We start from the raw sequence: 10,751 nt of genomic DNA on the forward strand, positions 1-10,751 counted from the left end.
TATTTTATCTTAAGTGGGTGTATTATAATTTCATATCAGGAAACATCTGAGTTGTCTCCAGTTTTTCACTTGTTTTTTTTCTTTTAGAAGTGGAACGAATTTTAATAGCATTTTTTCCAGTTTTATTGAGAAATAATACATTAGACATACATCACTGTATAAGTCTAAGGTGTACAGCGTGATGGTGTGATTTCCGTATGTTAAGAACACTTTTTCACTCTTTAAATAGCTGGACGTGAGCACTTTGTATCTTACGTGTGAGTGTCTCTGTGGAGTAGATCCCTAGAGGTGGATCGCAATGTCGAAGGGAACAAATTAATTAGTGCCTCATTGCACCCTGCCCCCACCAGGTTCTAACGCGTCACCTCGTAGCAGCGTGGGAGTTAGTGACCAAATTTGTGAGCCACAGGTTACAGGAGGGTGTGCTTATACCAATGGCAACACTTATTGGTCTGGGTGGGAGGTTCTGGCTTAGGCCTGCCCGGCCCCTGGATGTGAGGTCCCTCATCAAACACCACAGGCTGCCAGTACTCACCGCTGGTTGGGACTGCGGGACAGGGGTTCCCAATCACATCACCTCGTGCACATTAGAATCACCAGGGCTTTCTCAGGCCTTACTCCAGACCGGAATCTCTGGGGTGTCACCAGGCATCAGTGACTTTAAGCTCCCCAGGTAATTCTGGTGTGCACTCAGGGCTGAGAACCTGTCTTAGGAATCTCACCTAAATGCAGATTCTGATTCAGTGTGTGTGGGTGACGGGAGATTCCGCCTCTCCTGTAAGCTCCCGGTAGATGCAGGTGCTGATGCTGCCTTAAGGCACAACATCATTATCAGGAATAAGTTTTTTTTTTTTTTTTTTTTTTTTGCGGTACACGGGCTTCTCACTGTTGTGGCCTCTCCCGCTGCGGAGCACAGGCTCTGGACGCGCAGGTCCAGCGGCCATGGCTCACGGGCCCAGCTGCTACGCGGCATGTGGGATCCTCCCGGACCGGGGCACGAACCCGTGTCCCCTGCATCGGCAGGCGGACTCTCAACCGCTGCGCCACCAGGGAAGCCCCAGGAGGTAAGTTTAATTTGCATTCAGCAATTCTCACCCATCAGAGAAGGCCTCAAGGCAGGTGAATTTAACAAATCAACAAGCTTCCTGCTAAATTCTTTGAGGGCCTTAATGGTTTGAGGAAGGCCCTGTAGGAAAGCATAGTTAGAACCTGGGGTGCAATAAGGTGGCTGAGGGTGTTGGCAGTCTGGAATCCTGGGCAAGCAGCTGGGGCTTTAATTGGTCAGCAATGGAATCCCTGAGGGGAGGGAGTGAAGTGGGGAAGTAGGATGATCCCAAATGAGTCAGGAAAGCCCACCAGCTGCACAGCTGCTCACCCAGTGTATGCTTACTGTTTTTTTAAAAAATTTATTTATTTTACTTATTTATTTTTGGCTGTGTTGGGTCTTTGTGGCCGTGCGGGGTCTTTCTCTAGTTGCGGCGAGCGGGGGCTACTCTTCCTTGTGTTGCGCGGGCTTCTCATTGCGGTGGCTTCTCTTGTTGCAGAGCACAGGCTCTAGGCGCGCGGGCTTCAGTAGTTGTGGCACGCGGGCTCTAGAACACAGGCTCAGTAGTTGTGGCGCTGGGGCTTAGTTGTTCCGTGGCATGTGGGATCTTCCTGGACCAGGGCTCGAACCTGTGTCGCCTGCATTGGCAGGCGGAGTCTTAACCACAGCGCCACCAGGGAAGCCCATGCTTACTGGTTTGCCAGCTATGTTTGGGGCTGTGGGTGTGTGGACAGCGAACAAGGCAGCAAGGCCCTCACTCTTCTGAGTCCCCCTGGGGATGAAGCAGGGGAGCCTGGGTGGTGGGGAGGCAGGGAGGAGGTAGAGGCTTTGGAATTGGACCTGGTGTGGAATGTCAGAGCTATTGCCACATCTTAGAGCCTCACTCCTCATTTGAGGAGGTGGGATAATACCCACCTTTCAGGAGAGGTCTGAGGACTAAGATGGTGTAGGCAAAGCCCTGGCACAGCACCTGGCAGAGCTCTAGGTCAGTGAATGAGATGCTCACCTTTGTGGTGCAGATGCTACCTTATGGCATATGATCATTAGCAGGGGGCCCCAGCACACAAATTGAGGTGGGGGGAGGACCTCTGGAAGGGTGACAGCCAGAGGAGGGGAGAGGGGACTGGCTGGGCCCTGAAGGAGAAGAGTGGCCCGAAGTAGAGGACCCACAGTGAGAACGGGATGCCCAGATACAGGCCCTGGGTTAGAGTCATCCAAAGAAATAATCCAGGAGCTATTTTGTATATACACGCAAACCCTGTGTTGATTTGCTAGGGCTGCCGTAACAAAGCACCACAGACCGGGTGTCTTTAATGACAGAAGTTTATCTTCTCACAATTCTGGAGGCTAGAATTCTGAGATCAGGGTGACTGCAGTGTTGGTTTCTTCTGAGACCTCTCACATGATCTGTGTGTCTGTGTCCTAACCTCTTAAAAGGACACCAGTCATATTGGATTAGGGCCCACCCTAACGACCTCATTTTGGCTTCATTATCAATTTAAACACCCGATCTCCAAATGCAGTCACATCCTGAGGTTCTGGGGGTTAGTTCTTCACTGTAAGAGTGTGGGAGGGCGACATAATTCAGCCCATAACAAACTCCAATGATGACTTGTTCTTTGGATTCTGACCATCTCGGACACCTCATCTAAATGAATCATTGCACACCTAAGAAAACTGAGGTTGGGATAAGATGTCTGATTTACCCAGGATAATATATGAGGAGGAATTACAAAGGTGAAATTACAGTGTGTTTCAGGCACTAGGAATTTAAAGATCCCGGCTTCCTCCTGACAGGAAGGGGACACACCACGTGGGAACCACTTGTAGGTTTAGATCTGTTTCTCAGCACTGGCTGCCTATCAGGGTCACCTGGAGCGCTTAAAAATTAATATCAATGTCCAGGCCTCACCTCAAATAAATTCCACCAGAATCTCAGTATATTAAATGCTCCCTAGGGGAGTCTGGTGTGCAGCCTTTGCAAAGTGGACATTGAATGTGGACGCACGAGTGGATATTGACTGCAAAGCAGTGTGTCATTCACTAAACCTACCATTCCATGCACTGGGCTTGCACTAGGGTCTACTGGTGAAAGAGACGGACGTGGTCCTTGACCTCATGGGGCTTTTTAGTCAGTATGTTACCGAGTCCAAGCTCGTGTTGCTCGCTGCACAACAGGCCAATAAATGGAGAGAGGAATCGATGGGGCAAGGAATAGCGACTTTATTTGGAAAGCCAGCAGACAGAGAAGATTGTGGACTAGCGTCCCAAAGAAGCATCTCACCACACCCCCTTCCCTTTCAGTATAAAAGAAGCTAGAGTTCAGGCTTCTTTTATACTAGAAGGGGAGGGGGTGTGGCTGGTTGCTGCAAACTTCTTGGTGTCGGAATCCTTTGTTCTTGCAGCTGTCCATGTAGGTCAGGTCACGATGTTCCTGTAAACCTCTAACAAGAAAAACGTCATTCTCCATTCTGCAACTTTTTATCTCTGTGTGATTGAAAGCGTTACATACTTTTAAAGGTCAGAGCCTTGACAGTGAGCTAGCCTGTCTATCTCAGGATATAGGTAACATTCTTCACTTGTAGCAAAAGCAATAGAATGCAAAATTTAAAGAAATAGATCCAGCATGGGGTCAGATTTGTTCTTCCCTATTACGAGTACATTTATTTGAAAAATATTATGTACTACGTGGCTAGCCCCAGAGGAGAGGCAGTGGTTCCAAGAAATAGCATTAAACAGTATGTGCTAGGTGCTATTCCAAATGTGTTAGGTTTCATCACAGGTACTAATATCCCCATTATTTTACGGACGAGGAAACCAAGGCTTAGAGAGACAAACTTGTCTTGTGTCATTGGAATAGTAAGCGGTGGAGCCCTGGAGCCCTGGGTGGGCTGGACCAGACTTCTGCAGGGAGGCAAGAGGTAGTCCAGGTGCCCCAGCGGCTGGGGGCACAGGGGACAGCTCCTCCACTGGGCTCAGGGGCATGGCTGAGGGGCCCTAGGTGTGTGTAAAAGCATTTCAGTTTGTTTCTAGCTTGGGGGATGGATTCTGAAAAGTACAAGCAGGAGCCGTTCAAATGAATAATAGATACACAAAAGAAGCTTAGTCCTTTTAGGAAAAACTCTTTGAAATCTACTTCAGGACTACAGTAGCTTAGAGGAGTCTATTAGCTCCCCAGCCTTTGTTTTGATTGCCTTGGAAATGAGATTTCTCCCTCTATGCATTGGTCCAGTCCCTCAAGTCGTTAATGAAATATCTGAGCTAATACGGTTTTTATAATTTGTACCACAATACTTAAGTGCAGAGCAGATGGTAGCTAAAGATAAATGGGAGTAAGGCAGAACCTGGCTCAGAGCATCCTGTTCCACTGGACTGTTTATGATTCTGGCTCCTGCATACATGGGCCGTGGAGGGCCTGCGCTCCTTCTGATCTTGGTGGCCTTCCCCCCAGGCCATCGGGGTGCATATTCCTCTCTGAGATAGAAAGTGGAGGATGCTACTAAGTTCTGCCAGTCCTCAATTTCTTCTGCCTTCCTTTTTATCACAAAGCACTTAAATTTGGTGGTTCCCGAGGGCGGAGCCATGTACTTATTAATGATCTGGAAGTAATTACTCCTGGGAGTAATTTAAAAATACATACGCAAAGAGCACACAAAGCTGCAGGACCTCACATGGTGACCTAGGAGCTCAAACCTGGGTGAGGGTCTGCCTCTGCTCCAGGAATTCTAGAATCATGGAGGGGACGGCCACTGCCCATCATTGCATGCTAGAACACAGACCTGGGAGACTTGGAGAGGGGAAGGGACTTGCTACAGTCCACACAGTGGTAGCAGAGCTGGGACTGAACCTGGTGACAGCCTCCTGGTTTCTCTAACTGTGGGGTGGAGGTGGGGTGGTAGACATGCTGCCAGAGCTTCCGTTTTGCACTTCCCTCTGAGGAGCTGTGTGATCTTAGGCAAGTCACTGCCTGTCTGTCCTTTACGAAATGAGGGGGTCAAATTAAGGCAATATTTCTTAAAGAGTGGTCCTGGCTGAGTTGGTGTCTGGAGGTGGGCCCTGGGACTGATCCTGCTGGCCTGAACCCCCAGCCATTGAGCACACGATTCAGGTGGTCCCTCAGCACGCCTTGTGAACCCACAGTGGAGCCGGGGTCTGTGACCCCAGGAATTAGATTTCAAACGGGGATGGCCCAAGACAGCCACCTAGTTTTGTGCAGTCCCTATATCCTCTAGTGACTTAGTTTCCCCCAAAGTCAGTTCCTCGGTCGCGGACAAGGGGCTTCAGGCTCTGGGTGGAGGAAAGAGCCGTCCCCTCGCTTCCAAGATCGAGCCCCTCCAGGGCAACTCAGCATAACCAGGGGTAACTAGGAGTCGGGTTTGGCGGCAGCCGCTTGCAGGAGCAGGGCGCCTCAGGACGGCAGGGGCCGCTGTCCGAAAAGCTTTGGTCCCGCACGAGCGGGGCGCCGCGCGTGCGCAGGGGCCGGGGGGGGGGGGGGGGGCTCTGACGGCCGAGGCGGGGCGGGGCGGGGCCTAGTCCCGAGCCTCGCAACCGCGCGCCGAATGCAGTGTACTTTTGCAAAAGTTGTTTCATTATTAAATGGGCTCCTGGTAGGAAAATCGGAACTGTAGACACAGATCTCCCACGGCCACTCCCCGCAGAGACGGGCGCTGCTGCGTTGGGCCCCGGTTCGAACTCTGTCGCCTACAAGGGGGTCTGTGTATCGCTTGCACCCTGAGAGCCCAGGCGCCGTCCGCTGCCCGCCTCTGGAGCCCCTTTCAGTTCACTGTGCAGGGCAGCGGGAGAATCAACCACGGCTCCGGGATGGTGAGTTTTAAAGAGTCTCGTGGCCAACCTGACAAGTGATGGTCGCCTGTGAGTCCACCCGGCAGGGGGCAGGGGGCGCTCTGACCCCGTGGGAAGGGCCTCCCGGGACCTCTTGGAAGCTCCTTGGACGGCTCCGTGGCCTCCGAGGGATTTGCAGCTTGAGGTCCTGCAAGGACAGGGGCTTTGGACTGGAGGGCGGGGAGAGGAGTGGAAGGAGGGGAAGAGGGGGGAGAGGAGGCGGGGTTAGTAGTAGTCGCCCTGGTTGGGGGAGGGGAGTTGTGCAACGAGTGTGAGGATGTGGGGCCCGGTGCTCACCTGGCTGTGGCTGGATGACACTGGCACCTGGGCACTGAGATACTGACAGTCCTGCCCGCCAGCGAGGTCTGGCAGCCCTGGGTTGTGTGAGTGCCAGGGGCATGGCCAGTGCCTGGGCCCAGAGCTGGACTCAACTGAAGTCTTCCTTGGCGGGAGGTGGGAGGTGGGAGGGAGTGGCCCACCCCGACTGACCCTCGTTGCTCCTGCGTCCTTCGTCCAGTTCTGCAACCTCTGCAGTCTCGGTGTCCTCATTTAGGAATCGGGAGCAGGGTGCTGGTGGGGCAGTGTTGGGTCCTTGGTCCTGCCTGTCTTCTCCTCTGCCCCCTGACCTTGTCCTCTGGGAGTTCGCAAACTCCAGAGGGCGCTGGCGTTACCTGAGACCTCATAAACGTCCTGGTGCCCAGGGCTCTGCTCTGACAGATGGTTGCTGTAGGTCTGGGTGGCGCAAGGAACCCCCCTGGGAACACTTCTCCTGGGGTCTGGTTGTGGACCCCATCGGCCCCAGCACTGGGAAGGGAGGTGCCAGGGTAGTGGGCTGTGGGCGGTGCCCACCCCAGACTCATTAACCTGCAAGGCTCTGTGGAGAGTGAGGGATTCTAGTGGTTTCCGTGGGGAGCATTGGGCAGGACCCTGAGTTGATATTTCACTTAGGTGTCACTGCTCCCAGGAGGTGAGGACATCCCTGGACTTGGACAGCCCTGGGGGTCGGGTCCTAACCCTGAGTTCACTTGCGCAAGGCCTGGGGTCTGACCTGGGTTCGCTTGTCTGGTGCCTGCCTCTTCCCACGGGTCTTAGCTTGATGAGTGAATAGTGATAGCCATCACATCCTTCCTTCCCAGTTGAGGACCAGCTCATGCTTTAGTTCATTCATCCCCATAGCAACCCTGCAAAGTTGGTAGTTCACAGGCCGAGTCCGAGGGACGCCAGACAGCTTGTAGAGTCTTCAGGTGGGAGGTGAGGCTTCACCCCCACGGAGCCTGGTGCCCAGACAGCCCCATCCGAGCTGTGGAAGTAACTGAAACTCCAGACCCCGCCCTCATGACCACAGTGGCCCTGAGTTCTCCAGCCTGAGAGACTGGGGCTGGTTGGGTAAGCGGAGCTCAGGTGGGTCTGGGTTCAGCCAGTTCTAGAGGCCAGGGCTGGGGGTGGTAGCTTCCTCCCCTGGCTCCCATGCCCCTGCCTGTTCCTGCTGCTTCGCCCAGCCCGGCCCCACCCTGCCACAGCCTGGCCCTCTCTGGAGGGGCTCCGCCAGCTTGCCCTTTATTATAACCAGGGCTCTCTGCTGAGGTGGGGAGGGACTGTGCCCCATCTGGAGGGATGTGCGCCTCAGTGGAGCCTTCTTTGGGCTGCCTCAAGGAGGGGGGCTCTGCATCCCTGGGTTTCAGAGGGGGGCGTGGGGAGCGCTTGGCGGCAGGAGCTGTGCCCGGCCCCACTGGTCGGAACTCCGTCTCCCAGGCCTGGGCTGTTTGCGCTTCTCAACTCCAGAGCGTGGAGTCGTGGCTCCTGATGGCCCTGCAGCCAGCCAGCCCAAGGTCCGCGTGTGTCACCAGGCGTCCCCCGTGGGCAGCCGCTTTCCCAGAGGACACTGCGGCCCCACGGGAGGCCACACACTGCCCCATCACGGCTTTGACGGTGGGAGCCAGGAGGCGGAATCAAAATTGCATGGAGAGTGAACAGCTGAGGACCCAGTTTGGCCTGGTCAGGAGGATGGCCGGCCACAAAGGGACACTGTGAGGGATGCCCGGGGAGCAGAAGGGACCCATTCAGTTCTCCCAGAACGGGATTTGCCTGCTAATTAGGTGGGGAGGACCCTAGCAGTGGGTGGGCTGCAGGGAAGGGTGGGATGGGTGGGGGAGTGAGTGACCCCATTGGGGAAGAGCCTGCTGGCTCTGCTCAGCTAGAACAGAAAGTCCAAACCTGGCCCTGCACACCCGCTGCTGCAGAACTGTGCAAGGCGCTGGTTACAAAATGGTGACGTGCCAGCCCTGTCCCAGACCGCCCTGGTGAGACAAGAAAATCCTGCACTGGGTGGGGGCTACACACAGCAGACCCCTGTCTGGTGCTTGTCGGGGATCAGGCCTCCGGCACGCTGCCCTCAGCATCCTGCTGTCTGTGAGGTGGGGGCTCTTTCAGCTCTAGGGTGGCTGGTGAGGCTCAGGGTCAGGAGGAATCCTGCAAGCAGCCTTGTTCCTTTACTCAGTGGGCTGTGCGAGTATTTCCACGTTCTCCGTGTGCTCTGTCGAGAGAGGTTGGGAAGCACCAGATTCTGTCATTTCATCTCATAGCAGAATGGCGCTGTATTATCCCCACTCCGCAGATGAGAAAACTGAGGCTCCAGGAGCATAACGACTTGCCCAAGGTGACACTGTGCTGGGGCTGGGCCTTTCCCTATGATTCTGCCTTCTGGGGGTGGATGGAGCCTGGGCACGTGATGTTGATTTCAGGGTGCAGCCTGGTCGGGAGCCACAATCCCGATAACCTCTTGGTTACCACTCCACGTGGCCTCACTGCACGTGGGACGCACTTCAGGGCCACCCAGGGCTCTGGATAGGGGAGGTAAGGGAGAATCCCCTGCAAGTGCTGATGGACAGCATGAAGACAGGCCCAGGGAGGGTCCCGGGCTTCCTGGGAAAGGGGCCCACCTCTCTTGGGGGATGCCCACCCACACACCCATGCCCCCTTCTGTTGTCCCAGTTGGCAGTGGTGGCAGCCGAGAGTCATCTCTAACCCTTCTGGAGATGCTGCTGTTCCTGTCACAGCACCAACCTGTTTGCTTAAAAATGGCCTGAATGACTCTTGGTGGGCCTCTGGTGGGTCATTCGGGGTCACCTGGCTTTGTGCCCACCCTCTATGCCAAGGGCACTCGTTCAGGGCTTGTTAGGAGTGCGGTTAATGGATCCCAAGGGCGGGACTGAGTGGGGTGTGAGCAGGGGCATGGTAGTCCCGCCAGAGGATCAAACAGGGCCGAGGAGTCCTGGGTGACTCCCTGCCATACCCTCGGGTCCGTGGCATGGGTGGCTCAGTGGCTGGGTGTGGGGCAGTGATGGATGGACCGTGGATGGGGCTCCTGGCTCAGATAGCTGGGGCGGCCCTGGCAGCACTTGGTCTTTGGTGCTCCCTGACTGCACAGCTGCACCCCAAGCATCCACCCCTCCCTGCCGCGTTGCTGATGGGGTCAGCCAGGGAGTCTTGGGGACGTCCCTGCCATAGGCTTCTCATCCTCCTGGGCAGAGCCCTGCCCAGAAGCCATGGGCTCAGTGAATTCCTGTGTGAATTATTCCTTGATGGGAGTGAAGGAGAGCTGCGATTTCCATTGTCCTCTCTCCAGGCTCAGAACAATGTGCTCAGACAGGAAAAAAATGGGAAAGGTTTGCTTAGCTAGCAGATTGTTCCCAGAGCATTTCACAATTTGGATTGAAAAACGGGTTGCTGTTTCTTAGGCCATCTCTTGAGGCCTGATGAGTTTTCCATTCCAGCTTGAGGCAGGAGAGGGAACTTGAGTGGGGGCTGGGAGGCTGGATGGAGCCCAGGAAAGCTCCCCAGGTGTCCGAGTCTCTGGGGAAGCTGACTTCTGCATTTGTCCCCCTACCCTCTGCTCTGGTTTCTTTCTTTCTTTTTAAAAATATTTATTTATTTATTTTGGCTGCGCCGGGTCTTAGTTGTGGCACTCGGGATCTTTAGTTGTGGCATGCGGGCTTCTTAGTTGTGGCATGCGGGATCTAGTTCCCTGATCAGGAATCGAACCCGGGCCTCCTGCATTGGGACTGCGGAGTCTTACCCACTGCACCACCAGGGAAGTCCCTGTGCTCTGGTTTTGAATGAAGGCTCTGTGGGCAGATGGAATTGAAGATGAGAGAATCTGGAAGTAACTGTGACCTCCTTAACCCTAAGATCTTACTCTTGAAACTAGAGTCTCTGGGTTTCAGAGCTAGAAGACCCTAAAGAGCACCGGGCAGCTGACACTTGCTCAAGGACACACAACAGCTTAGCAGCAGGAGCTGAACGTGAACCCAGATCTTTGAACTTTCAACTTTCTGGAGTTGGGAATTAGAGAAAAGGGTCCTTGTTTGTGTCTGTTCCCTTTTACACCCAGACCCTCATGTGCTACCTGACATATTCCACTCAACATGACAAAATAGGAAAGAATTGAATTTGTTTTCTATTGCCAAGTAACAAATTACCACAAAATTAGCAGATTAAAACACATGCATTGATTATCTCACAATTTCTGTGGGTCTGGAGTCTGGGAGGACTTAGCTGGGTCCTCTGCTCAGGGTATCCCAGGCTGTAGATCAGGTGTCACCTGGGCTGTGTTCCTTTCAAGACCTGAGTGGGGGGGCCTCCTCCAAGAAAATGGGGTTGTTGGCAGAATTCAGCTCCTGCCGGTTGTAGGACTGAGGTCTTGCTTTCTTGCCGACAGTGGGCCGGGGGCTGCTCTTGGCTCCTGGAGGCCTGCAGTACCTTGCCACGCAGCACCCACACGGCCCCTCACACAGTCTGGCGGCCCACTTCCTCAAGGCCAGAGGAGGGTATCCCTCTCCAGTCTGCTAAGACGGCGTCTCATACA

This window comes from Leucopleurus acutus (genome assembly GCF_964270905.1).
Source record: "Leucopleurus acutus genome assembly, chromosome: 14".
Taxonomy (NCBI): domain Eukaryota; kingdom Metazoa; phylum Chordata; class Mammalia; order Artiodactyla; family Delphinidae; genus Leucopleurus; species Leucopleurus acutus.